General features: G+C 39.9%; 1 pseudogene across 1 annotated transcript in view; it reads left to right on the top strand.

Annotated features, from left to right (window-relative positions):
• The first annotated feature begins 2,238 nt into the window (after window positions 1–2,238).
• The window catches only part of LOC309797858 (piwi-like protein 3), a 35,827-nt pseudogene continuing 21,219 nt past the window's right edge, over window positions 2,239–16,846 (top strand). Inside the window, exons 1-3 of the transcript in view lie at window positions 2,239–2,473; window positions 2,736–2,823; window positions 14,946–15,142. The product of the transcript in view is annotated as a piwi-like protein 3 (transcript). The remainder of the gene's footprint in view (window positions 2,474–2,735; window positions 2,824–14,945; window positions 15,143–16,846) is intronic.

Raw genomic sequence — 16,846 nt, 5'->3', positions numbered from 1 at the left:
AAGCCGTAAATAGGGGGTTGGGAAAACAGGAGCCCAATGAAAATGACAGCCTGAGAAGGAGGTGTGTTGTCCATAGGTTCAGTATCAGACCTTATGCCTGCTGAAGCCGTAAATGGGGGTTGGGGAAAACTGGACCCTAATGGAAAATGACAGCTTGGGAATGAGGTGTGTTGTCCTTAGGTTCAGTGTGGGAGCTTCTGCCTGCTGAAGCCGTAAATCTGCGCTGGGGAAAACAGAAACCGAGTGGTAAATGATAGCCTGGGAAGGAGGTGTGTTATCCACAGTTTCAGTGTCAGAGCTTCTGCCTGCCGAAGCCTTAAATGGGCGGCTGGGGAAAACTGGACCCTAATGGAAAATGACAGCTTGGGAATGAGGTGTGTTTTCCATAGGTTCAGTGTCAGAACTTCTGCCTGCTGAAGTGGTAAATGGGGGGCTGGGGAAAACAGGAGCCAACTGGAAAATGACAGCCTGGAAGAAGGTGTGGTGTCCATAGGTTCAGTGTCACAGCTACTGCCCTCGGAGCCATAAACGGGGGACTGGGGACAACAGGAGCTGAATGAAAATGACATCCTGGGAAGGAGGTGTGGTGTCCCTAGGTTCATTGTCATAGCTTCTGTTGGCTGAAGGCATAAATGCGGGACTGAGAAAACAGGAGTCGAATGACAAATGACAACCTGGGAAGGAGGTATGTTGTCCATAGGTTCTTTGTCAGAACTTTTCCTGCTGAAGCCGTAAATGGGGGGCTGGGAAAACAGGAGCCGAATGGAAAATGACAGCCTGGGAAGGAGGTTTGTTGTCCATAGTTTCAGTGTCAGAGCTTCTGCCTGCTGAATCCGTAAAGGCAGGGCTGGTGAAAACAGGAGCCGAGTGGAAAATGATAGCCTGTGAAGGAGGTGTGTTGTCCATAGATTCAGTGTCAGAGCTTCTGCCTGCTGAAGCTGTAAATAAAGGGCTGGGGATAATAGGAGCCAAATAGAAAATGACATCCTGAGAAGGGGGTGTGGTGTCCATAATTTCAGTGTCAGAGCTTCTGCCTCCTGAAGCTGGAAATGGGTGGCTGGGGAAAACAGGACCCCAATGGAAAATGACAGCCTCCTAAGGAGGTGTGTTTTCCATAGGTTTAATGTCAGAACTTCTGCCTGCTGAAGCCTAAATGGGGGCCAGGGGAAAACAGGGGCCAAAGAGAAAATGACAGCCTGTGAAGGAGGTGTGGTGTTCACAGTTTCAGTGTCAGAGCTTCTGCCTTTTGCAGCTGTAAATGGGGCATTGGGAAAACAAGAGCCGAATGGAAAATGACAGCCTGGGAAGGAGGTGTGTTATCTATAGGTTCAGTGTCAAAGCTTCTGCCTGCTTAAGCCTTAAATGGGGGACTGGGAAAACCAGAGCCAAATGGAAAATGACAGCCTGAGAAGGATGTGTAGTGTCTCTAGGTTCAGCGTCAGAACTTCTGCCTGCTGAAGCCGTAAATAGAGGGCTGGGGGAAGCAGGAGCCGAGTCGAAAATGACAGCCTGGCAAGGCGGTGTGGTGTGCCTAAGTTCAGTGTCAGAGTTTCTGCCTCCTGAAGTTGGAAATGGGGGGCTGGGGAAAACAGGAGCCCAATGAAAATGACAGCCTGGGAAGGCAGTGTGTTGTCCATAGGTTCAGTGTCAGAGCTTCTGCCTGCTGTAGCCCTAAATTGGGGGCTGTGGAAAACACGGGCCCAATGTAAGAAGACAGCCTGGGAAGGAGGTGTGTTTTCCATAGGTTCACTGTCAGAACTTCTGCCTGCTGAAGCGGTAAATGGGGGGCTGGGGAAAACAGGAGCCGACTGGAAAATGACAGCCTGGAAGGAGGTGTGGTGTCCATAGGTTCAGTGTCACAGCTACTGCCCTCTGAGCCATAAATGGGGGACTGGGGAAAACAGGAGCTGAATGAAAATGACATCCTGGGCAGGAGGTGTGGTGTCCCTAGGTTCAGTGTCAAAGCTTCTGTTGGCTGAAGGCATAAATGTGGGACTGAGAAAACAGGAGTCGAATGAAAAGTGACAACCTGGGAAGGAGGTATGTTGTCCATAGGTTCTTTGTCAGAGCTTTTTCTGCTGAAGCCGTAAATGGGGTGGCTGGGAAAACAGGAACACCAGGGGGAGAGGCCCTCTGCTGCCCATGAGTGGTCCCAAATATGGGCTGTGGTTTGGTTTGGGGGCCAAAAGTATGGTTAAAATTGGGGTGGCCTAGGGCACCATCGGCAGATGTGCGGTGATGGACACTCTTACCCCTGCAGGGTGCCTCTGCTCCACCCTGAAACCTGGGAGAGACCTAAAAATTACAGCTTGTGAAGAGGCTGTCGTGTCCATGTATAAATCAGAGTGTGCAGTAGACTGGAAGGTGAAACTTCCCGATGCCGTGGCCATGCTGGTGGAAGGGATTCCCATAGAACTTATTGGCCGCCCGGTTAAAATAGGGGGATTGATGGTAGGGACTGGAAGAGGGGTAAGTAAGTATAAAGGGGGGCTAGAATCTACACAAACAGGTGTTGGGGGTTCCTTTTCATGGAATGGTGGCTGGAAGGAGAAAGCCTGGATGCTAGGAGGTGTGGGGAGTTCAGAAATAAGAGGTGTGTGGCTGTGACTGAATGAAAAGGTCCTTCATTCTTCTTTAGTGGAATTCCCAAAATGGGATCAGAAGCTGAAGGAGGAAGAGAATCAGCAGGACTGGCAGCTTAGGGACTGTGTATCTTGTTTCCTGATCAATATTAGGTGTTGGGGAAGGTGGAGGGGCAGACAGGATGAGGGACGTGGAATATAGGTCGGCCAAGGCGGTGGTAGCAGCAGGGACCTGCAAAGTGTGAGTGGCCGTGGGCAGGGAGTCTGCAGTGTGTGAGGCAGGTGGGGAGAGAGAAGGGGCAGGCTGAGGGGCACTGCATTCTTCCTTGACCGTCCTTAATATGATTCAGGATCTTGTTCCACTGACAGTCAGTGTTCTTCTCCAAGGTGCCTGGGTTTTTGGCAGCAGCTAAGCGCAGAAGCTTAGGAGGGGACAGCTCACCTTGATCCCACGTCAGTGCCTCGATCCCTGATGGGAGTGACCTCAGCCCTGGCAGCGGCAGAAAAAGCGGCAGGGGAATCCCCCTTGCAGGGCCTACTGCTGGTAGATACCAGGGAAGAGGAGCTTTTTGATGGGATGCGTGAAGACTTTTCACGCTGCAGCTCCTTCCCAGCCATCAGTGAGCCTGGTGATTTGGGCTGGTGGTCTTCACCCAGCACTTCTTTTGTTGGCCTCTCCAGCAGCAGGGAGCAGCATGCGGTTGGGGCAGAGAACACCATGGCATGGGATGGGACCTTCACCTCCCTCTCCTTTGGGGAAGGAAGTGGGAGGTGACTGGATGGTACCAGATTCCTAACGTTGACTACCTGCTCAGGGCAGAAGTAGTATTTGGAGTACTCTGATAGCTATCCTAATAGATAACATTTTGTTCATTTCAATAGTTTTAATGAGAGAGCTGGGAACTAGGGACACACAGCATCAAGGTTTTTATAATGCATTTTGTAAGAGTTCTTTTTAAGTGTGTACAAATATAGAAAATATATGCACTCATATACACCTCTGTTGCTTTATTTAGCGCTTTACAAGAGCCCCTCAGTGAAGGGGTAGTAGCAGCTCTCAGTATCCTTCCTTTATGATGAACTTAATTTATGCAAAGTTACATCATAATTTATTTGTAACTGTGAAACTAGACTTAGTTATTGAGTAGACCCTCCCTAGAAACCTATGGCATTAATAAAACCAACAAAAATTTGTTCAATTTCCAATGATACACACACTACAGACTGAATTATGGGCCATCCATTTTAATGAAGGGAAGAAGTGCTGTAACAAATACAGAGCAAACGGAATATGAAGTTTTGTCCTCCATTAATATTAGTGACGGGTAAAGTGGGCTCCAACGCCTTCAAGGTAGCTGTAGACCATCATCTCTGTGTCATGGGCAGAGGGATGTTCAGCCAGGATGTCTTTCTCTGTCACTGAGAAAAATTTCCATAATATATAATGATACTTACTGAAACAGATATGGGGCATTTGGGTAATTAGGAATCCGTTAGCATATTTTTCTCTCTTCTCTTTTTCATATATGTCATCTTTTTCAGCAGATGTGTTTGGCTAATATTGGGAGGTAACACGAGTAAGAAAGGATATGATAAGATTCCTTAGACATTCTTGTTTCTTAAAAAAGAACTGCTTCCTTTCTCTGTTAGAAGTAATTTCATATTCAGATGGAAAGCATGGCTTCCCGAAGCTGTTAACATGTTCACTTAGTCTTGGATGTGACCAGTAGCACAGAACTCTGGTGGAACTCAGTAAGACTCCAAATGGTAGCAAGTCAGCATGTCATGGAAAGCACACCATAAGCAGGGTAAAAACTAGATGTGCAGGGGCAGCAGGAATGGTGGCAGGCACACATATTGCACGTGTCTCCTCTGCTCATGCGTACATTTTATCATCCCATAAACGTTCCTTACAAAACGTAAGTTCAAAGATAAAATTATTAAGAATTTCAAGACAGCAGTAGCAGAGCATGAAACCAAGCAAGCGTGGGGCCTTCCTGAGCATTGTTCATGAGGGACGTGATAAACTGATAAAACAACCAAGGCTCTGAGATACCCACACCATGTCAGTGACAGAAGTCCAAGCTACAGATATTGAAGGAACCCTCAATGCCGCTCAGGTACCGAAAGCCCTGTCACTGAGAATGAACCAAAATATAAATTTGGGAGGATAATTTATGGACATTTAGGACTTTGGATTTTTAACCCACAATAACAAGAAAACTTCATTTCAAAAGAAAGTGTGAGGTCTTCAAGTTTGCTTTGGTTATTGAGGGTCCTTTGTGGTTACATATCAATTTTGGGGTCGTTTCTTCTATTTCTGCAAAAATAGGGGATTTTGATAGGCATTGTATTAAATCTGTAGATAGCTTTGTATAATATGGACATTTTAACAATAGTTCATGAACATGGGGTATCTTTCCATTTATTTATGTCTTCCTTAATTTCTTTCAATAATGCTGTAGTTTTTTTTTTTTTTTTTTTTTTTTGCGGTACGTGGGCCTCTCACTGTTGTGGCCTCTCCTGTTGTGGAGCACAGGCTCCGGACGCGCAGGCTCAGCGGCCATGGCTCACGGGCCCAGCCGCTCCGTGGCATGTGGGATCTTCCCGGACCGGGGCACAAACCCGTGTCCCCTGCATCGGCAGGTGGACTCTCAACCACTGCGCCACCAGGGAAGCCCAATGCTGTAGATTTCAGTGTACAAGTCTTTCATGTCTTTCGTTAAGCTTATTCCTAATTATTTTCTTCTTTTTGATGGTATTGTAAATGGAACTGTTCTCCTAATTTCTTTTTCAGATTGTTCATTGTTAATGTACAGAAATGCAAGTGATGTGTATATGTTGATTTCTTACTCTGCAAACTTTGCTAAGTTGTTTTATTCTAATAAATTTTTTGTGAAATATTTAGCATTTTCTATATCTTTTTCAATAGTTTCCCTTTCAGCCTAAGTGTATCCTTAAATCTAGGGGACATTATGACCTCCATCTGAGGCTTTCATCTTAATTATCAACTTATTCAGAGTCTTAGTTGGTTAATGTTCTCCTTATTGTTTGCCACTTTGGAGAATCCAACAAAATGTTCTACTCAAGGTGAGACCTCTTTTCTCTTCCACCTCTGAACCTGAATATCACTTATTACTTACTTCATTCTCTTAGAAGTTTAGCATTCGAAGTTTAAGTGGTGATCCTTCTTAAAAGAGGTCAATATGCTCACCGAATTCAAGACCTCTGGTGAGTTGTGTCAAGTGTATAGGAATCATATTGACTTCTTGGCTGTTAGCACCCCTGGAAACATTTCTAAAGTGGCATTTGAGCTTGATATTCAGGTTTATTGGACACCACATTAAAGAGGTTAACAGAATAAGAGTAGGCTGGTCTTTCCTAAAGCAGACTTTATTCAAGAGTGACCTTGTAGCCACGTGCATCAGGCTCATCCTCATTGAGTCACTGAGAGCCCTCAACCCCCCTAAACTGTAAACTCCTTATAGACACGAATTATATTTTATAGCTGTTGTTCCCCTTCCCTATGCCTAAACATGCCTGAAATAGGAGGTGCCTCTACGAACAGGTGTTGCTTTATTTTAAACTACATTAAGTACATGTATATGTTCATTTCCCTCTGGGAAAGGAGGCTGCATTCCACAGGATTCAAATATCAAGCCTTTAAACTTCTTTGAACCCATAGATATATAAGTAGTTGCATAACTATCCTCCCTCTATACAACTCTAAGATGATCATATCAAAGTATGGTCATTAATTGTTTTTAATTGCAAACAGATAATAAAGCAAAAGGAACTTATTCCACCAAAGTAAAGGCCAAAGTTCGAAAAGACAAATTAATATGGGATTTGTTACTATTTAAATAGTAAAGAACACTGACAAGAAATATCACAGTGCTGGTTGCTATTATCATCTTTTCATTTTCCATTACAGTTGTTTATATTATCTTCATGGAGTTTCACTGAAGTTATCAAGGTTTTTGAATAGTCAAATTAAAAACCAAAATCCCTTGAAATGCCAATACAAAGAAAAATGAGTCAGAACATGAAAAAATGCTTTAGACAAGTTGACAACACATATTCTTTGCTCATTTCTCTTTTTGAGAGAAGTTCCTTTTTATTCGCACCCACATGTACAAGACACTGAATAAAATACAACCCCATCACTCGATGGTGATAAAAAAAGGAAAGACAAGCTGTTTCCAGAAAATTCCTCTATTTATTCCTAGTATCTTGTTGCATCTGGCAAAAAAGAGCATTTTGAAATATTCTGTGAAGTTTTGTATTTTATAATTTGCTTATTTATCTCAATGTAAACATTAAAAACACATGAGAAATATTTTGACATTTGGCATTTGACTATTCCTATCTATTTCCTTAATGTTTCCTTTGCCTCCTATGATGATCTTTTGGGATAGACAGCACATACCGCTCTCATACTCCCCAGACTCTACAGCCCCATACACATGCAAAATAGCTTGTGGGGATGTGTTAACATACACTTGGTTGAGGCAGGAAGGCTGTAGAATACATCGTTTATACACCTCAACATTTTAAGTGTTTTTGGAAAGTAACCCTAGTTTGAGTGCAAATTCCATCGATTTATCAAATGCATTTCAGGTATACCTAGATATGTCCAGTCAAATGGAAAGGCTATATTACTGGGAGACTATTTACATGAGCAAGTGAAAAGAAATCAGTGGAAGAATATATTATAACCAAGAGTCAGATATAATAGGTCAATCAAATAGAATGTAGATCCCAGAAGCATATCCACACATATAAGGACAATTGAATTTTCAACAGAGGTTCAAAGCCAATTTAGAGGAGAAAGGATAGTCTTTTTGACAAATGATGCTGGAAGCATGTAGTACACGGATATTGTGCATAGATAGCCATATGCAAAATTATGACCTCTGATCCCTACTTCACACCATATAAAGAATTAACTAAATGTAGATGAAAACATGAATCTCTAAAACATGGACAGAATCTTTTTGACCTTGAGTTAAGTGAAGATTTCCTACAGATGATACCAGAAACAAGATCCATAAAGGAAAAAAAGTGATAAATTGGGTTTCATCTTTGGAAGCCATTATTAATAAAAGCCACAGGTTGGAAAAAAATATTTACAAATTATATACATGAAAAGACTTGTATCTCTAACACATATAGAACTCTCAAAACTCAGTAATTAGAAAAAATTTTAAAAATTAACAGTATGGGTAAAAATATTTTAAAAGAGATCCTGCCAAGGAGGTGTACGGATGCAAATAAGCACAGGAAGTTGCTCACTGTAATCAATTATTAGCTAAATGAAAGTGAAAGCCCCAGGAGATACCACTACATTCCTATTGAATGTCTAAAATTAGAAAAGTCCAACCACACCACTTATTGGTGAGGCAGTGTAGGAACTGGAAGTCTTTTACACTGCCAGTGGGAAGGAAGGTGTCATAGTCACTTCAGTCAACAGTTTGGCTGTTTCTTTATAAGTTGAACATACACCTACCGTATGATCCAGCCTTTCTGCACCTAGATATTTATGCAAGAAAAATGAAAGTATATGTTCATACAAAGACTTGTACATGGATCATCATAGCATCTTTATTTTTAATAGACAGAATTGTAACAACCTCAAGCACGCATCAACAGGCGAATGAATAAACGTACTGTGGTATCCTCATACAGTGAAATACTACTCAGCAAAACAAAGTGATAAACTATTGATAGCCACAAAAATATGAATTACTCTCAAAATGATTACATTGAGTAAAAGAAGCCAGATAAAAGAGTCCTCACTGTGTGAATCCCTTTATATAAATTTCTAGAAAAATGCAAACACATCTATAACGATAGAAAGCATATCAGTGGCCATTTGGGGATGTGGAGGGGTGGAATGTGAGGGGGGAAAAGGGGCTTTATGAATGAGGCATAAAAACACTTGCAAGTGATGGATATGTTCGTTTTCTTGATTGTGTTGGCAGTTCCATGGGTATATGCATAGTTCAGAACTTAAATTGTGTTCTTTAAGTATGTGCAGTGTACCGTGTGTCCGTTATATTTAACAGAGCCATTAAAAAAGGCTAAGAACAGACGTTTGTCTCGACAAATGTAGCAAAGAACAGAAAAGTCAAGTACAGTATGATCTCTGTCCATTGAATTTTCCTATACTTTATTTCCCTCAAAAAATATATCCCAGTTCTTAAAAGAGATGGGACTCTTAATAAAAGGTAAAAACAAAACAAAACAAAACAAAAACCGGCAAAGCCATCAGCAGGGTGAGCTCCAGCTACTTTTCAATTGTGAGACACTAGGTGCACGGTGCAGACATGCCAGGATGTTTGTTCTTCCTGCACAATATTTTAGAGAGGAAATTAAACCACCCCTGTTAAATGCCTGCAAGTGACGGCCAGAGTGGAGTTTGGAGAATGATGGCTGTGATCTTTAATATGGTTGTGCCTTTGTAAAGACTCTCACTCAGAATTTCCAGGGTAATTTTGGAGTCAACTTTTTTTTGTTTTTTGGATGATATATATGTCTTAACTCACCTCAAGAATATATACACGTAGACTTGAAGTTAGGGACCAGCTGGTATAAATTTGTGTGGTTATCTCCTGACCTTACCTTGTAGCTTCCTTTTGTTCCTTGATTGTAGTTAAGCTTCATCTTCCCTCAAGGCCTTTGTATTTGCTGTTCCCATGTCTTGGAAATAATATTTACAGAAAAATTGTCCATAAATGATTCCTTTCTATTTGGCACTCATCTCTTAAAGATATTTTTTTTCCTTGATTGTCCTACGAGCCTAACTCAGTCCCAATTTATCAGATTACCTTACTTCTTTCACAGAATAATAATAAAAACAAATATTATCTTTGGTGTCTCTTTGTATTTAGATGAACTTCTTCCCAAAGAACTCAAGCCCCGCAGTGACAGAGGTTGTTACTTTTCTTATCCCTTATTCTGTGTCTTAGAACTGTGTCTGGCATGTAGTAATCACTTGAGGTCTGTTGACTGGGTAAAGAAGATGTGAGTAGATGAACAGATTTGGAGTTATTTGAGGTCGCGCTTAATGACGGCTGGTGTTGGTGATTCAAATTGTAGGTTTTAGAGTTGGAAGTGATCTTGCTGGTCTCACAGCTACAGCAAAACTCTCCCTACTGTAACATCCCTGACAGACGATCAAGTCTGAGCTTGAATAACTGTATATGGAAGACCCTAACCAGGGCACCCTCCTAGTTCTCTTCAAGCAGATCACAACTTTCCATGGGAGTTTGCTCCCAGTTATTCAGCTGTAATTAGGAGAAAACGGTTTGACTTACCCACAATCATCTTCTCATTCTCCCTGTTCTAGTTCCTAGAGAATAGACAGGAAGAGTTTCCTCTAAATTACATCCTTTGGATTTGCATTCTTGCTTGTACCAAAATAAACACCATGCTATGGCAAAATTCTCCTTGATTGTCTGCCACTTATTGCTACATTGCTTGTTAGTGTTTAGAAATAATTTGTCTTAATGTTCCACATTATAACTGATGGAGTACCTAAATAAAAGAGCTCTCAGTGTTATGTCAGAAGCAATCATACAGATATTTTAACTTACCCTTTTCATGTATTTAATGCTGATGCTGTGTGGAATTGAGCAATAGAGTCACCACATTATTGCCATTGATGAAAAAACATATTTATGGTGAAATTTTTGGTAACTTTGAAAGCTTTACCTGATGCGGAAATTGTCAGCTACATCTTAGAGCTCTGAGCATTTCTCAAAAAGCTGTGATACGAAACATCTCTGCCTTTTCTTGTATTTCTGTTATGTTCAACCACTTCACAAAAAGCATTCTTCATATTCCTGAAATAATGATGGGCTTAGTTGAGATTCTTTTGGGACCTAAGGGACCCACATGTGTTCATAATAGTGTTGAGTTACACAGAGCCTGGATGTTTGGCTCCAGACTGAAAGCCCCATGGAGTCGCTTTTTCACATCTGTTTACCAGTGTGTATGAATGGGAGAAAACCAAAGTTCTGGTTCATTTGATCAAGGTGAGCCAAAGTCCTTTTACTTTTGCTGTGACAAACAGGTAAAGAGGTGTAAAATATCTGAAACCAGCCACTTAGGGTTTGGTAGAATGCTTAGAGAATATACAACAAAAAGAAAAACAAGTGAGTACTGCTGGCAAACTGTTTCAAGGACAGCTAACGAAATAATAATAATAGTAACAACAATAGTAAGGTTGATTTTAAAAGACTTAAGAGTGGCATAGATTCCTAACCACTCTACATGTATTAACTCCATGCCACATCTTTGTAGAATGGGTGAGGTTATTAACCCCTTGTTTTTTAAAAAGGAAGTGAAACAAAGAAACACTCCTGAAGTCCCACCACTAATAAGTGGTAAAGCTGGGGGAAAAAGATCCAGGCAAATTAATTTCAGAGTTAGTGGTCTTAACCAGTAGGTTATGTCCCACATGTAATATTTGCACGTTTTGAAATCACTTTTCAAATACTATTTCTACCCCTAAAGTACACAGGGAATACCCAGAGAAATTGGCATTATAATTATTGTTATTTCTTTGCCAATAATCTGTTAACTTTTGGCAGTTCAGTATCCTTCCCCAACTTCTTAAAAATTCAGCCAACAATCCCAAAAAAATAAGGGCTAGTGAAAATAAATGTCTTCTAAATCCAGTTCAAGAGAGCAACTAAAACCTAAGGCCCCCAAGGATGTAAAAGAGAAAGCAAAAGAAAAGAAGAGACAAGAAGCCCAAACCCAATGATTAAGCTCCACGTTGTTAGGTAAAGGGGCACTTAACTAATGCTTCTTTAACACCTTGTGCACAGAGACATGGCTCTACAGAAGCCAAGGAGTCTCCCTTTCATCACTGATTCATGGTATGCTTCTGGCAGGGTCACTTCCTTCTTTGAGCCTCAAAGCTTTTCATGAATATAATGAGGGAATTAGAACAAAGTGAGCTCTCACAAGCCAGCTCTCATGTTCTCTCGTGGTACCTGTGAGTCTAGGTAAGTGCTGAATGTCGTTAACATGACAGGTTATATTTTTCTTAACCATTTTTCTTCTCCTGATTTTTATGTAATTTCTAATACATAGTAGAATACTAGAAAAGAAAAAATACCAAACTGAAAAGTAACTGATACACTAACTTTCCATTCTCATTTCACTGCCAATTCAGCCAAAAGCCATCTGTAGAATTCTGATGCAGACCATGAAAACACACTCTAATTGTTCCAAAGTCTTTGCCATACTTGGTAGTCCTGTGATTTCCATTGGCAGAACTATCTTGGACTGTCATCTGCAAATCAATGAAAAAGAAATTAAGTAATAGGAATTCATATCAATGGTATTGGAGAAAGAAATCCTTGAAGTTATCTTATTGTGTGAACCTTCATCCATGTACAAAATCGACAAGAAAAGTTAAGCTTTAAAGGCAACATATTCCCATGAATAGAAGGGAGAACATAACACAAACAATATACAATGCTGAAATTATGTACATGCACATATATACAAGTGGTCTTGAAATATATTCCAGGATATTAATTGGATTAAGTTTTGGGGCACTAAAGCATTTTTTCTCATAGAGAACATTATTCTTTAAGACACATACAGACACACACATATCTGCCCTGCTGGCCTCTCATAGTTTCAGTTGATTCCAATCATTTCCCCATATATTTATTCTCAGATTAATGATTTTTGAACAAGTGTTCATCTCTTTAGAAATACCTGTGCCATGACCGCAGAGTGCTCAGATTTTTTTTGGCATTTGGTGGCATATGATGGGGAAAATGATGAGTTGTGTGACAGGAGAGGTACAAGGTGAACCTTAGAGTAAGTAAGACTTTGTGCATAGTTCTTAATTCCAAAAGGAAAAGAGAAGGATAGCAACAGCAGTCATTGGAATAAAGGACCTCTCAGATGAATCAGCATTAGGATAATTCATTGGTTACTGACTGTCCAGTCATTTTACGTTATAAAGTATTCCTGAGTGACTGCATCATTTTATGAAAGGATCTACCTAACTATAGCTATGTCTTGCTGGAATTAGTTTAGATGGCAATAATGTGCATAGAGAATGGCAATTCTGAATTCATGTCTTCCCAAAATTGAAGACACTCATTAAGGTACAAGTTTACCCAACACCAAAAATGATTTATCCATACTATACTAACTGAGACTGTGTCTTACCATTCTTGTTTGTTAAAGGAGATAACAAGGCTAACTTTTAGTAGAGTAATAGCAGTATACTTAGAAAATGCTTTCAGGTTAAGTTTTGTAAGCAAAGTTCAGTGTTCACCCACCAAAAGCAAATCAGCTCATTTAGTATTGCAGGAAATGCCTTCATACTTTTTCATTGCCACTAAAGGAATTGAAAACACCTGTTGGATATATTCCCTCCTAGAATGTCATTTGTACACTTATTCCTAATAGGACCTGTTATTTTAAAAGCAAACTCCTATTATACAGCGCAGAATAGATACTCAGTATTTTTAGTGATCACATGGTTTTGGGTTCTAAGATTTGGGCTCAGACTTGCATTTCAAGCATTGCAATCTGGGCTTGTTAAATGATTTCCTTGCAACCAGGAAAAGTTGTTTATCTGAATCTAGAGCCCAATTAAGTAAATGTGATAGTGGTGATAGTGGTTGATGAAGCAGACTAGCATAGCAGCTAGGGCAATTATGGACAAGTTCCTTTCAACCTCTCTGTGCCTCAGTGTCTTCCTCTGAAACTGAGTTTCTTCATCAATGGTGATAAATACTGGTACCAATCTGACAGACTTATTGGAAGAAATGAAGGAGTTCACAAATTTCCTAAAGGCTTAATGTTTAGCTTGTCGTTACTAAATGCTGGTAATTAGTAGTAAAACAATATCCCTCTATTATTTATTATATCAAAATAATAATGATAAGGGCCTGTAATTTTATTTATTTATTTATTTAGTTTTGTTTTTTGCGGTACACAGGCCTCTAGCTGTTGTGGCCTCTCCCATTGCGGAGCAAAGGCTCCGGACGGCAGGGGCAGCGGCCATGGCTCACGGGCCCAGCTGCTCCGTGGCATGTGGGATCTTCCCGGACCGGAACACGAACCCGTGTCCCCTGCATCGGCAGGCAGACTCTCAACCACTGAGCCACCAGGGAAGCCCAGGGCCTGTTATTTTAGTAGTTCTATTTTTTGGTCATATAGTTTAGACTAACACATATTGTTTAAATGTGAAACCAAGAAGAAAAACAGTTTTGTTTCTTAAACCTGGTCAAGGCACCCAAATCACCTAATTCAGAAATGTTTCTAATTTGGCATCTGCTTTGAATCTGTCACATCCAGAGAAAGTTTATTGTCTCAGAAAGTGACAGCCTTGTATTTGTGTAGCATAGAAAAGAAGATACAAGCTAGATAAGATACATATACCCCTTATCCTAGTCATGCCACATAGAGTGCAAAACTATTCCTGCTGGGTTCAAACATTGTGATCCAGAGCCTGCCATTGCCTATTATCAGGAGCAGCAAAGGGTAAGAACCGTATGTGTTTTCCCTTAAGTTGGTCTACAACACAGATACTGTCAATCAGCGTCTGATAGTACCCTCCCCATGGACAAACTTCTGTGCTCTTTTGAGCATGCTCAGATGGAGTCTACCATCAGTGTGGTGGGAGTTCACTTCGCTTAAAGTGTGTCCACGTTGAAGGGTGAAATTAACACATACTAACGAAATTGTGGCTGTCCAAACTAGGAAAATAGTTAAAGAATCAGGACAGGAAGAATCAGGCAAATACTCATTTGGCATCAACCCAATAAAAAAGCTTCTTGGTGAGAAAATAGTTGCCAAAGATGAAAACCCAGAATAGTGCTACTTTAGCCTAACCACAGTGTCAAAGCAAATAACACACATACACAAAACGCAAAAGGAAGCCCTCTTCACACTAATGCCCCAAAGTCCTTTATGGGTCTTCAAATTGAGCAGGTATGTTGGTTGATTACTTGGGTAATTTCTCTGAAAATATTGTCAGTCATCACACTTGTGTCTCTGTGTATGTATTACTCCTTGGTATACGTGTATATAATTTACATATGTATGTACCATATATATCCTCACATTTGAGTACAGATAATAGTTTAAGCCCATAGGTGATAATAAAAATGGTTTAACAAAGATGATGTATTACTTATAACTAGTGTATCTGGTAAAAATCTCTGTTTGAAGGTCCTTCAAAAGACCAGTGATTATTAAAAATAAGAGATTAAAACTGACTCTAAAAGCCTCAATTTTAGACAGTGAGTTTAGGTTCCCTAATACCTGGATTTACGTCCAGAGCTGGGATCTTGACACCCACATCTAACTTATTTGCAGATCGGAAATCTGGCCTGGCTATATTACTTCCATTCTTCCATATGAAACTGGTCTTACCCTCTGTGCTGATGTGAGCCATAAACTGCTCCGAATGGAAACTGCTTATGATTTAATATCACACACTCGTGAAAAAGCCAGAGGAGAAGATGCAAAAGAGAAATTCTTAAAAAATTAGTTGGGTCATCTGTTCTTACAAAGTATGTCTGCTTTTTGGAAACCTATCCAATCACTTTGACTTTTTTTCATTAGAGATGTTCCTAGGGTTTTTGAATGATTAAATGTAGACATTCAGAAGTAGAAATAGCATGAAAATGGCAAGAATCACTGGATAATTTTTCTCATCTGGTTGTACAGCATGGGAGAGGAACATGTGTCAGTTGTAAACTCTGAGGCTCTTGTGAGGCCTACTGTTAACTCAGTTGTTGGCTCTGAACGCTCACTTGCACTCAAGAGAGTACGCATCTTCCAAATTTCTCTTTTCCTTTCTCTGTCTAGCTATTTTTAAAAATTGGTGCTTAATTACAATCTACTAGAAAATTTCCATTCGAAGGAAGCTTTTATTTTTAATCTCCCTCTACACCAGAAATCTTAAATTGATAAGAGGATGTTTTGGCTAAGTAACCTTAAATCCAATCTTTAAGAAGAGCAAAGTTGGAAGACTCGCACTTCCTAATTTCAAACCTTATTATGAAGCTACAGTAACCGAGACAGTGTGACGCTGGTGTAAGTATAGACCTAAAACTCAGTGAAACAGAATAGGGAATCCATGAATTAACCCTCACTTTTATAGTCAGTTGACTTGAACAAGGGTATGGAGATAATTCAATCAGGGAAAGAACAGTCTTTACAACAAGTATTGCTGGGATAGCTGGATATTCACCTGCCCCTTCATCACAGGATACACAAAATTAACTCAAATTCACTAAAAAATTAACTCAAAATAGACCTAACTAAAAGAGGTAAAAATATAAAATTCTTAGAAGAAAACATAAGAGTAAATTTTGACTTTGAGTTAGGCAAAAACCTTATTAGATAAGACACCAAAAGCACAAGTAATGCCCAAAGAAACAAATAAATTGGACTTAACCAAATAAAATGTTTGTTCTTTAAGGTATACTGTCAAGAAAGTGAAAAGACAACTGGCAGAACAGGGGGAAATACTTGCAAATCACATGTAGTAAATAATTTGTATCTACATACATAAGGAATATTTACAACTCAATAAAAGAAACTCAACTTTAAAAAATGGGCAAAGGATCTGAATAGACATTTCTCCAAATAAAATATACAAATGGCCAATAATCACATGAGAAGATGCTCAACATCATTAGCCATGAGGGAAATGCAAATTAAAGCCACAATGAAATGCCACTTCCTATCTACTAGGATTGCTAAAATTTAAAAAGGAAGATGTTAACAACTGTTGGCAAGGATGTGTAAAAATTGAAACCAACCATTATACACTGCTGGTATATGTATGGCCTCTTTGGGAAACAGTCTGGCATTTCCTCAATGTGCTAAATATAGGATTACCATACGACCCAGCAATTCCACTCCAGCTTATATACCCAAGAGAAATGAAAACATATCCACCACAATTGGTATATGAATGTCCACAACATCACTATTCATAATAGCTTGAGCATAAACAACCCAAATGTTCATTAACTGGTAAACGGATAAACACAAATGTGGTATATCTATACAATGATATATTATTTGTCAATAAACTGGAATGAAGTAGCAATACATGCTACAGCATGAATGAACCCTGAAAATATTATGCTAAGTGAAAGAAGCCAGTCAGGGAAGATCACATATTATTTGACTCAATTTATATGAAATGTGATGAGTAGGCAAATGCATAGGGACACTAAGTAAACTAGTGGTGGTTTAAGGAC

This window comes from Mesoplodon mirus, assembly GCF_964341445.2.
Source record: "Mesoplodon mirus genome assembly, contig: HAP1_SCAFFOLD_1128, whole genome shotgun sequence".
Lineage (NCBI taxonomy): Eukaryota > Metazoa > Chordata > Mammalia > Artiodactyla > Ziphiidae > Mesoplodon > Mesoplodon mirus.
Note: the sequence above shows the minus strand (reverse complement) of the source record. Positions and strands in the feature narration are given on the sequence as shown.